The 11906-nt window shown below is 44.4% G+C and overlaps 1 protein-coding gene and 1 long non-coding RNA gene across 12 annotated transcripts in view; one reads left to right on the top strand and one right to left on the bottom strand.

The window, feature by feature from the left end:
- Positions 1-11906, bottom strand: part of LOC148107400 (uncharacterized) — a 97640-nt gene that overhangs the window by 28361 nt on the left and 57373 nt on the right. For 2 of the 4 annotated variants that reach the window (XR_015722430.1, XR_015722431.1), the window contains exons 4-6: positions 4883-4995; positions 4221-4330; positions 1200-1267 (exon numbers count right to left, since the gene is read on the bottom strand). This is a non-coding gene — a long non-coding RNA (uncharacterized LOC148107400). Of the gene's footprint in view, positions 1-1199; positions 1268-4220; positions 4331-4882; positions 4996-9119; positions 9233-11906 lie in introns of those variants that run through there. The other 2 variants (XR_015722432.1, XR_015722429.1) reach the window with 2 other exon arrangements.
- PTER (phosphotriesterase related) overlaps positions 9395-11906 on the top strand; it is a 66848-nt gene continuing 64336 nt past the window's right edge. For 2 of the 8 annotated variants that reach the window (XM_087857662.1, XM_045787755.2), the window contains exons 1-2: positions 9395-9505; positions 11540-11680. The gene's annotated coding sequence lies outside the window, so the exon portion shown is untranslated. Of the gene's footprint in view, positions 9546-9617; positions 11681-11906 lie in introns of those variants that run through there. The other 6 variants (XM_087857663.1, XM_045787745.2, XM_045787772.2 and 3 more) reach the window with 6 other exon arrangements.

Below are 11906 nucleotides of genomic sequence, written 5' to 3'. Positions count from 1 at the left end.
CTGAAAGAGGAAAGAAGGCAAGCAAAAAAATTAGGGAAATAAACATTTCCATGACTTCACCCATGCCAGAGGAAAGTAATAATCCCACCTCTAAGAGCTCTGATATCTTATTCCTACATGATTTATTTTAAAATACTGAATGTCTGATGTTAAAAAAAAAAAAGTATGTTGTTTTCTATGAGCATAATCAATGATGTGAGTGAAGGGTAGCTTGTCCCTGATTAATCGCAAATCCTGCACCTTCCACCTTTTTTCCTCTTTACCTTTCTGTCTTCCCCCCCAACCCCCACCTAGTACAAAGTCATCTTCAAATAAGGCTGCCTGTGGATCACACATCTGAGCCACAGGAATGACTCAGGGCCGGTACATCTGTGAAGTCAAGTGTGAGCAAGGAAGAGTCAGACTAGGTTTCCATGCAATTCACAAGCAAGAAACAAGTCCCAGGCAAGATGAAGGGACTTCTAGCCACTCTGCTGATGAGGTAGAGGCATTTTATGGCACATTCTCAAGAGCACGTGGCTGCTTTTAAACAAAGCCCAGCACACACAGCGGTCCTGGGGCAGGCACATATTAACCAGAGGTATCTCCAGTGCCATCACTGAACACTGTTTCCAGAGCACACAACCGAAGGCACCTAGAAACGCACCAAGGTTTATGCTGCAACGTAAGACCGCCAACATGACGTGTCAGACCCATGATACTGAAGACCACTCCCATCAAAACAGTGAAGCAAGTTAGTTAACGTCATTGCCTTGGGTGTGTTTAAGCATAAATAACTCCAGCCGTTCCTTGCATGGTCTTCTCTATTCCACTCGCTGACAAAGCCACATGCCTTCCTATTTCAAATAATCATTGGCTCCAGGGCTCTAGTTACCAGGTTTCTTTCTGTTTAATGACCGGGTCAGGATGTTTAGTAGGGAGAGGCCAAGCAGAATGGAGATGGAGTCCCTACCATCGGTGGTATTCCTGGGACACCATGGAGCTGACCGAGGTCCAACATGACCTGTCTTGGAAGTGAGTCCTTCCCGGTGCCCCCAAGCTCAGGCTGTCCAGACCTGCCCCTGTCCTAATTCTAGCAGGGAACCCAGTGACGCCGGCACTAATGCTATCAACTTATGATACTCCTGGCATCATTTCCTCGTCCCACACCACACGGTTAGAAAGGGGGTGTTTGTGAGAAGTGTCACACAGTGTCTCACCAGAAATGCTTCGGATCCCTGATTGAGCAACAGGAGCGAGCCAGGGGGCCTTCCTCTTCACCCCAAATCTGCCAAGTACAATACAGACTTTCTCACAAATACATATTTCGTGACTTTGTTAAGCCTCTGTCTGTATATTCATGCTCTGAACATTATAGGATTTTGAGTATTAATGTTCAAATCGTCTTCTCGATATGCACCTGTTGCAGACATCATTCCTTGGGGAATTATAATCCCTTATTATAAGACTGAGACCAAGTCAACTTTATTCATTTGTTGTGGAATTTAGCTAGCATCCTATGTGCTTAATTCTGTTGTGAGAGAACTTTTATAAGTCATTTCTACCTTATTTTCTATGTCTCTGAGAAGTACAATCATTAGCTAATTTTCAAGACAAGCTAAATTTGGCAAAACTGTGTTAAGAAGTATGGCATTTGCTGTCACTTCGCAAGTCTGATTTATAACAGTAATATTTTCCCTACCCTTTGGAATCCTGCATCCAGGATATGGTGCCGTGGCAGTGCCTGAAATATTGAAATACTGGATATCTTAATAGTAGGAGAGTGGTTGTCTCTAGCAGGGGTAGGGGGTGGGGAGGTAATGAGACCAGAGAGGAAAGTGTGGGGCGTCTATGGTATTGGTAACCTTGGGTGGTGGGTTCACAGATGTTGATTTTATTATCAGGCTTTATATCACCTGTAACGTTCACTGAATATATTCTTCTGTATCAATTAAAAATATATGTGCCTGGGGCACCTGGTGGCTCAGTCGGTTAAGCATCCAACTCTTGATTTCAGCTCAGGTCATGATCTCAAGATCTTGAGCTCAAGCCCTGAGTTGGGCTCCGCACTGGGCACGAAGCCTGGCTAAGATTCTCTCTCCCTCCCCCTCTGCCCCTCCCCCACTTCTCTCTCTCTCTCTCTCTCTCTCTCTCTCCCTATCTCTCCCTCCCTCTCTAAAAAATAAGAAAAAAAAAATACCATGTGCCTGATATTCAAATAGGACTATCTGTTAAAGCGTCCACAAATTTATGCACCTTATGTTAAAAAAGATAGTTCTGTATTAAAATGACCACATCATCCTCACATCCTATTACCATGAAAACATCAGCATAATAAAATGCTCTATTTTAAGGGACTTTAAGAAAAAGAATGTCAAAATCTAATATAGATGTTTTCCTATTACATCAGTTACTATTAACACAAATTCTAACCTTAATCTCACACATATGCCACAATTATGGAGTGCTTTCTGACTCACTAGCTCTGTTTTTGTAACGTTAAGACCTTTCTCTGGGACCTCAGATTCTTTGAGTTAAGAGCGCTTTTGAGTTTGCTTATTTCTCAGCGGTCAGCGATTTTTAAAAATCCCAGCAAATGTCGTTTACCTCCTCCCGAGAGAAGAGAGTTGGATACTAGATTGTTTTAAGATCTTCTGACTCTAAACATCTGATTCTGTGACGATCCAGGGAAGCGCTAGCTTGCCTTTCCAGCTTCCCTGTTCTCTAAGCATCTGGTTCCTTCTTTATACAATTGAAGAAAAAGAAGAATGCATGGGATCCGGACTTATTTTGCTCCCTAACTTCTCACTTCTTTACTTTTCAATGGGAATCACCAGCCAACCACCTCCTACGTCATCCCATCTCTGCTACACACACACACACACACACACACACACACACACACAGCATATAAGGGGTCTGGCCTCATGGAGTCTCTGGCTTAGGTCCAATTTTGCTCCTGCCGATGTGTGCCAGTACTCATTCTCTTGTCAAGGTCGGAACAGCTAACGTTTCTTGATGCCTTTGCTATGTCCTGTGCTAAGCACTTAACTTGGATTACTGGGTCATTATTTCTTAGCATTTGGGTTTTGGAGTCAGCCAGTCCTAGATTTACATCTCAGGTTAGCCCTTTATCAGCTATGAACCCTTGAGCAAAAAGAATTCACATCTCTGAGCCTCAGTTTTCACATCCATAAAATGGGGGATTATATAAACATAAAATCTTAAAAATGGTGACAAAAGGCTACTGGAGTAGAGACTGGCACACAGACTGTCATAAATGTAAAAAATGTTATTTGCTGTTATTATTATTAGCGTTACTGCCAGCGCCATCACACTGACCAATATTCCCAAATCCTTGCTCCTAGGCTCCTCTCCTGCAGCTCTGATACTTGATTTTCTTGCCCCCAGCCTGCATGTCAAAGCCCTTCTCCTGACCTTCTGGACCCTGGGCTCGCCACAGGGGTGATTCCTTAGAGTGCTGCACCCTGAGGCCCACCTACGCAGTTTACTTTGTTCTACTGCTGTGTCTGACCTCTCTGTACTGAATCCCTCACCGCACCTCCTGCCAAGAACACTCCCCCGGTACCGTTCCAAATAAGACACACACAGAGCCCTCACCCTTAACCCACACACAATCCCTACAAAGGTGCAGGGTCTCTGCCATCCTCCACACACAAATTCCATCGCTGGTCCCAAGACAGCCCCTTCAATTCCCATCGCCGCCCAGCCGGAGGGAGCACGTATCAAATCTGCTAAGTCACGTGGCCGAGCCGAGCTGCCAGAGAGGCTGCAAAGTGGATCCGAAACAGGGTGGCCGTGAATCCTGGTGAATTATTAGTGCGAAAGCAAAGAAGCACAGATCTTTAGGACAGCCAGCAAGCTGCCCTAGGTGGGCCACAGTATTTTCATTTCCCATGACTCAGGGAAATTAAGTGGTCCCACAGCCCCAAAGTCAAGGAGCCAGGAATTGAAATCGGGGCTTTCAGACTCGGGAGCCACGTCTGAAGGTATCTGGTTCCCCACGTTCGCTGAGAACGTAGCTGCCTTGGCACCCCCTGTCAGGAGATGTGTCCCGGATTTCCACCCCCATCCTACCTGGAAGAGTGAAGCAAACTCTGCTCTTTGATTATTTTAGCCGCAACATGGTTTTTATATACCCTCCTATAATTTTAGATATCCCAGTGTAGCGTTACTTCTCTTAATATTTACGAGGTGACACGATCTAGCCAACTACTCACACAGATGAATTCTTTAAGAACTAAGGTTGCAAAGGCCGTATTCCTCACACCGTGCAAAATACTTCAAACCATGATTTCACCAGGTCTCTGAACAGCACTTTAAACTAATTCTGTGGGGAAACACACACACACACAATCAAAAACATATCTTGAAATGATAACAAGGAAATTATCCACACTCCTTAAAGAGAAAACAGTCAAATTATTTGAATTATAAATTCAAGCCACTGCTTTAACGTTTCCTTCAAGTCCACATTGCTTTTTTTTCCAACATGGAGACAACGACTATTTGGTATTCTTCATGGACACGTATGCCTGGGCTTACAGTTAATGAATAGCTTCCCTGCTGACTTTTTTGGGCTTAATTTCATTCTGTTTCACTCAGCTCTCAACACTGTATTTATTAGAGATCAATAATCGCATTATTGTGTGCTAACAGATGCCACTCACACTTAAATGATTCTCTCAAGGATTTGGGAAGCCATTTAATATTAGTTATTAATATTAGCTGGCTAAAGGTCAGTGGTTTTCAAGTGGCCTACGGAACCACCCCGTTCTCTTACCAGGACAAATACCATATTAATCAGGGTCGACTATCTGCTGTAACAAATGATCCCCACATCTCAGTGGCTTTAGACAATAAGAGTAAATTTTTCACTCACATTCTCTTAGAGTTAGGGTTGGTAGGGGGGCGTTCTGCTCCACATGGCCATTCAGATACAGTCTGCTTCTCTCCGATGGCTCCATCTTCCAGGTCCTAGGCATTCTCTCCGTCCTGGCCATGAATGGAGAAAGAGTGGAGGATGCTGGGTGGGTGGGAGGTTTTTGGATGGGCCCTTCTGGGTGTCACTTCTACCATATCCCATTGGCTGGCATGGACCACACGTGCCTGCAAGGGAGGCTGGGAGGTAGCAGAGCTATACGCCCAGGCAAAGGAGGAAATGGCTTTCGTGAGCACCTCGCCACCAAATAAAACTGAGTCTGTGTTACAAATACCGAAAGAAACTGCTAGGCAAGAACAAATACTAGGGAATTCAATTTAAAAGGTTTTTTTTTTAATTAATGATGATATAATTGAAAATTATGACCTCTTATGCATACTAGCCAATCTAGTGAGAGTAATAGGTGTTCTAAATTCAAGTTAACTTTTTACAAGTTATTTACAAGCAGCTGTCTAAGGTCGAAATTTTTTTATTATGGTAAAACGTTCGTAACATAAATTTTAACATTTTAACTGTTTTTTAAGTGTATAGTTCAACCACATTAAGTACACTCACACTGCTGGGCAACTGTCACCACTGTCCACCTCCACACATCGAAAGTCTGTACCCATAAACACTGAACTACTCCTCATTCTCCCTCCCCCCAGCCATCCCGGGACCACCATTCTACGTTGTGTCTTTATGAATTCGACCATTTGAGGCACCTCATATAAGTGAAATCATATAGCATGTGTCCTTTTGCATCTGGCTTATTTCACTTAGCATAACACCTTCAAAGTTCATCCATGCAGTAGCCTTATCAACGTTCCCTTTAAAGCTGAATAACACTCCATTGTAAGCATCCACCACATTTTGTTTATCCATTCATCCACCAATGAGCCCTTGGATTGTGGCCACCATATGACTATTGCGAATAATGCTGTTATGAACATGGGTGTACAAATATCTGTTCAAGTGCCTGCTTTCACCTTTTCTGGCTACACACCCAGAAGTGGAATTGCTGGATCATTTGGTAATTCTGTGTTTAACTTTTTGAGGAACTGCTCCACTGTTTTCCACAGTGCCTGTGAAAGTCATAATAGCTCTGCAGACAAACTTGTAATTGGCTTCAACAAAAGGTTGTCAATGACTCATTTGTAAAGGTACAGTCCCCATTAAAAAGTTTCCTGAACTGGGGGACTAGGTGTTTTCAACTAGCTCTTTAAGAACTAGACAAGTTTTAATTTCATTGTTCCTTTGTTTCTAAGTGAAGTAATAAAATATACTGATTAATTAGTTGTATTCTCTGGGATGGATAAAGAATAGGAATTTGATCAGAAAGCGTGTGTTGAAAGCTCTGTTCTAACCCTCTTGTGACATTGGTATCTAATAGATTTCCTGGAAATGATGGGACTAGTTTATCACACTATGACTAAGAATTAAACCAAGAAAATCTCTGCAGCGCTGTCAATTTTAACTTCCAATTAACAATTAAAACCTGACAGCCACACCATTTGCGAACTGATATCGTTGGTTGTGCTTTGTTTCTGTGGCTCATCTGATAATTATCTGGATTACTTCATATTTTGACCTCTTCAGATTTTTTTCCCCATACACTATTTTTGTGTAAATATTTAAAACAACTAACTAGAGTGATGAAAACCTGAGTGCTTTCCAGAAGTCTCATCCAAACAGTGAGGGGTTTTGGATGTTTGGTTTTGATATCATTCTCTCCGCCAATTTCGGGTTTCTGAGTACAGGTACTGTCAAAATTCAAAGATACTATAAAAATGAAAAGCAGGTACTGTGGAAATGAGAGCACATTTGAACTAAACCCTTCTCTGAGAGATTGATTTGGAAACCTTTGGTTCCTTAATAATATGATTTTTAACTTGGCTATTTCATCACAGGCGTATGGCAGTACATTGATATTCTAGGTTTCAAAAAATATCTCCAAGTTCCGCTTTTCCAGGACGAAAGGCTGAAAAATGAAGTTGGGCACAAGGTTTGATACCAGATTATCATTTTTGACAGCAGAACATCACAAAAGACCCCTTTCATCCACTCTTGTCTGCGTATCCCCAGGGCTAGTGGATACTGGGGGCCAGTACTGGAGAATGCTTATTTTAATTATTTTTCAATAAGATAGCACTTGGTGCTTAGCCAACAATAGCACTTAAATCACTTATGATGTGAAATGAAGTATACAGTATATCCTCTATGCCACCAACATCGTTCACTGTGGTTCACTGGATTTGCATGGATTTCTCTCCCCTTGTTTGTGCACATGTGCTCACAATAGTTTCATAAAGTTCCTGATATAAGACACTTATATTATTGGGGCACCTGGGTGGCACAGCGGTTGAGCGTCTGCCTTCGGCTCAGGGCGTGATCCCGGCGTTATGGGATCAAGCCCCACATCAGGCTCCTCCGCTATGAGCCTGCTTCTTCCTCTCCCACTCCCCCTGCTTGTGTTCCCTCTCTCGCTGGCTGTCTCTATCTCTGTCGAATAAATAAATAAAATCTTTAAAAAAAAAAAAAGAAACCTATATTATTAATTTGAAGTTTCTTTGAAGGTATTTCAAAGAGAAATAAAATCTAGACTAGTTTCTCTTTAACACTATCTTTCAAGGAGTCAAGCCAAAGAAAGTAGGAGCCTGCATGTGAAATATATCACAAATCCTGCAACAATGAATGCAATAAGAGGAGTGGAGAGTTTAGTAACTTCCATAAAAGAAGAGCTCACGTCATTTTTAAACATGGATCTTGTGTATAATGTCACATCTGGCAGCACAGACTACCAAGATGAAGAGCATTATAAATAATGGACTTTGAGGTCTCCCCTCAACAGCCATTGTCAGGTACACCTTTATATGGCTTCATGGTTGCAGCATGAACGAAGTGTTAGCCAGCACTGAAATCACTCTAGAAGCTTCCCTCGATCCAGCTAGTCATTACATAATCTCAGTATGAGCCCCAGTTATTCCTAGTGCTATCCAGCTCTCTCAATACTCACCCCTCCAGAGTTCTTAACCTCTGCATTTATTCTCGTCTCTCCTCCTCTTGGGCCCTATTTTTATCCCCTTCCGTGTTCCTAGGATTTGAGCAGCGACCATCCTTAAGGACCATTGCTCTCCTTCAGTTCTGTCTCCCTGCCTAGCCTTTACCAACCAACTTCTCATAGTTTTACCCTTCCTCATATATGTGCACACACACACAACATCATTTCCTTTTCTCTTCATTCTCTGACTTAAATAAATCGATTACCTAGCCTTCTATCAAAGTGCCCTGCTCTCAACTAAGAAGGTGTGGTGTACTGACATCGACCAAAATGGGTTCTAGTCCTGGCTGGGCACAAGGTACTTCTCTCTTGGGATCTGTTTTCTCATCTGGAATTGGAGGAGAAAATGATCCTACCACAAATAGGTTGTTCTAAAAATCAAGAAAGATAACATATATGCATCCCCTACAGTAGCGGAATTGGCCTCACGAAACACTATATATTCTTATTTATTATTATTAATTATTATTAAATGTTTACCTTCCTTTCAAATGGCACCTGGATATTCTTCCCATCTGAGTCCTCATCCTCTTTTTCCCAGAATTCAGGATAAAATGAATTGAATACATGTATTGCATGGTGCACTGGGTGTTATACGCAACTAATGAATCATCGAACTTTACATCAAAAACCAGGGATATACTGTATGGTGACTAACATAATATAATAAAAAATACGATTATAATAAAAAAATGAATTGAATACAGTGTAATACTTAAAGGAATTACTGTGTATTGACAACTGTTTCTAGCGTGGTTTTTATGACAGATGCACTCACTTTCACTAAGCCAGCTGCCACAGGCGGTGCTAAGGCCAGTTTAAAAACTATTCGGTACGGACTTTGTAAAGATGAGAAACCTCAGGCCCCGGGCCATGAAACAGTGGAGAAAAAAACCCAAAGTTGCTTTGTATTCAGAATGATGATCCAAGTCTTGTTTGAGATACTACATTGCCAGTGCACCCCTCTGATTAGTAATCCTTGGAGGAAACTAAAATCGCTACTAAAGCCTCCATGTTCCAGGCTTTTCTATAAGGCCTACAAGGCCTACTATCCTGGGAAAATGCAGCCGCTTCCTTTCCCCTTGGGGATTCCAGCCCCTAGTCCTTTTCCTCCCAGGGCATTTGGGGGGTACCTACAATAGACGCTTACACAGAGAAAGCGGGCTCCCAACTCAGCCGCTGATCGGATCCTGCGGGAACCAGCTCTTTCCCCACTCCAAGGTTAGGGCAGGCCACCTGCCAGACTGATTGCGGACTAGGCCTGGAGGCGGGCTGGGGCGGGTCCTGGCCCCGGCTGGGCGTGGCCTAGGGCCAGATGGGGCGTAGCAGGGGCCGCAGGGCGTGACCTAGGGCTGGGTGGGGCGTGGCCGGGTCCTGCGGAACTTGGACCAACGACCCCGGGGCGGGGAATAGACTAGGCCAGAAGGGGAAGTGGGAGGGGAGTGGGGAGACATTGAAGGCCTGCAAGCTGGCCCTGCTGAGGGTCCCGGGGGAGAAGGCGGCGCGCAGCGAGAGAAGGGAAGGTGCGCGGGAGCCGGAGCGGGCGCGGGAGCTGTGGGCAGGGTAGGAAGGCTGAGGTCCGCGGGGAGCCGCTGCGGCTGGGGTCCCGGCGGAGCCTTTCGCGCTAATCCCGGGGGTGGGGGGCCGCGGAAGTCCCCCTGGGGAAGGGAGGTTTAAAGCAGCCCGCTCTTTAGCAAGCTGCTGCGTTTCCCCAGATGCGCAGGGAAAGCTGCAAAGACGGGGATCGCGAGGCTCCACGAAGCCTAGGGGGCGGGCCTGGGCTTAGATGCAGCTAGTAGCCCCAAAGTGTAAAGTCCAGCGAAGCCTGTGTTGAAACCTGAGGCCGAGAGTCCCGCGCGCGGTGAGGCCCGAGGGCCTCGCGTGGCGCGAGCTCAGCGTTGCTCGACAGAAATGCTCCACAGTTGTCCGTCCGGCAGCTGCGCTGGGCTGGGGGCTTCTCTTCCATATTCGTCCTCATTTGATAAGCTTTGAAATCATACCTCTAAGCGTGGGCCTCGGCCTTGCCCTTTATTTTATCGTCTCCTTGTCTTTCTATCATAAAGATACTCCAAACACACTTAAGTGCGCCTGCCTTACGGGTAGGAACGCCGTATTTACAGCCGCAGTGTTGTGGTATTTGTGAAGACGCCTCAGGTGCAGTGACCCCTCCGAGAGGGACACATTTATAGAAGAGAGCTTCTGCCTTGTATAAAAACGTGTCCATTCGTCCTTAAATCACCGCCACAGTGGAGGAAACTGACAAGCATTTACTTCTATCCTGAAAGATCATCGCTTTCATTGTCAAATAGAATGAACGTCAGGGAGGAAGGAGCCCTGAGACTTACGACACCGCCTTGGCCAGTTACGTTTTATTTTGCATAGACAGCAGGGGTGTGCAGCAGTTATCCTAAAGTCCTGATGTAATTCCGGAAAGAACTAACCCCCTTTAAAAAGAAATCTCCATGCGCACTACAAAGAAAAAAGAGATCAAACAACTTGCACTGGATAGCAAGATAGCAACTTAATTTTAAAAAGGATAATTCGAACACAAAATTCACAGCGTGCTACTTTATGAAATTATGTTTTTCATTTGTGGAGGCTAGCTGTTGTCTTATTGTTATAAAAGTTATTAAAATATCTGTAATATAGATTTAGGGCATAAAATAGCAAAATGCATTTTATTTCCATTCCTTGATCTTAGAATCATAATAGGAATGCCCAAGCCCCCCCCATATATATTTATTTATTCCAGTTCGTAAAAGCGAATCGCCAGGGGTCTTCTTTGAGCTCTGTGCACCCTAACACTTCTCTATGACTGTGTTCTCGTGTTACAGAGGAGGAAGGTAAGGCACAGAAGGTTAAGCCACACGGCTGGAAAGCTTAGGGAAAGAATCCATGTCTTCTAACTCCAAAACCTGTGCCACCCTGTACTTCTGGTTTTCACAAGTCTGCCCCTGTCCAGCAGGAACTAAAGGTACACTGGTGGAGGGGGCAGGAAGCGAGGTGGCTGGCTTAAAGAACTCTGAGGACCCATGAGTGGAACCTAATTCTATTTCTGACTCCAGTTCTGTGACTTTGTACGAGTTTCTTGTCTTTTTTGGCACATAAAAGTAATTGCTCTCTAGGTCTCTACTAGATCGAAAAACCTATAGATCTGTGAAAACAAGGCTCTGCTTTTACCATTTAATGATATTTTTGGTCACACTTGGTGTCGAAATTACAGAGTGGGCAGGAAAGGTTGGTTTAGTCATTCAGTAAATGTGTAACGTATAGCTGGACACGCACTGGGGCTGCTACGATACAGAACAGGACAGGTGAGGATTCTAGCCTCTAGGAGTCTATATTCTCGTTGGAGGCACAGAGACCTCAGGAAACAAAGAAAGAACCAACAAACAAATTAATTAACCAACAACTACAAACTTTAAACAGAAGGCTGTGATAAGGGAAAATGGAGCGGGGGTGGGGGGCACTTTGCATGTGGTGGTGAAAAGGAGTCCTCACCAAGACCTTCTGATTTAGAAGGACGAGAAGGACCAAGTGATGTTCATTACTTTCAGTGGGACCTGCTCGGGCAAAGCAGCCATGAAGGAACTTGGCATTATCTAGAAATTGCCAGAACGTCTTTGTGACTGGAGCTGGGGCGATTGGTTCCAGATGAAGTTGGAAAGACAGGGCAGCACGAGATCCTGCAGGGCCTGGTAAGCTCTCTGGATTTTCATCCAACAGCAATGGGAAGCCACTGAAGGGTTGTGGGCAGGGGAGTGCCACGGAGGTGGCTATGATGTAGCCCAAACGAAAGATGGTGGTGGCTCAGGCTGGGGTAGTGGCGGTGGAGACGGGAATGTGGAATCTTCAAATGTCACTTTACCAGTGGGGCCTTCCCGACAACCACATTTAAAATAACATTCTAACACCCCCCGAACC

Source organism: Ursus americanus, chromosome 31 (genome assembly GCF_024610735.1).
Source record: "Ursus americanus isolate L20-20 chromosome 31, mUrsAme1.1.p, whole genome shotgun sequence".
NCBI classification, from domain to species: Eukaryota; Metazoa; Chordata; class Mammalia; order Carnivora; family Ursidae; genus Ursus; species Ursus americanus.
This window is presented reverse-complemented; position numbering and strand designations above follow the sequence as displayed.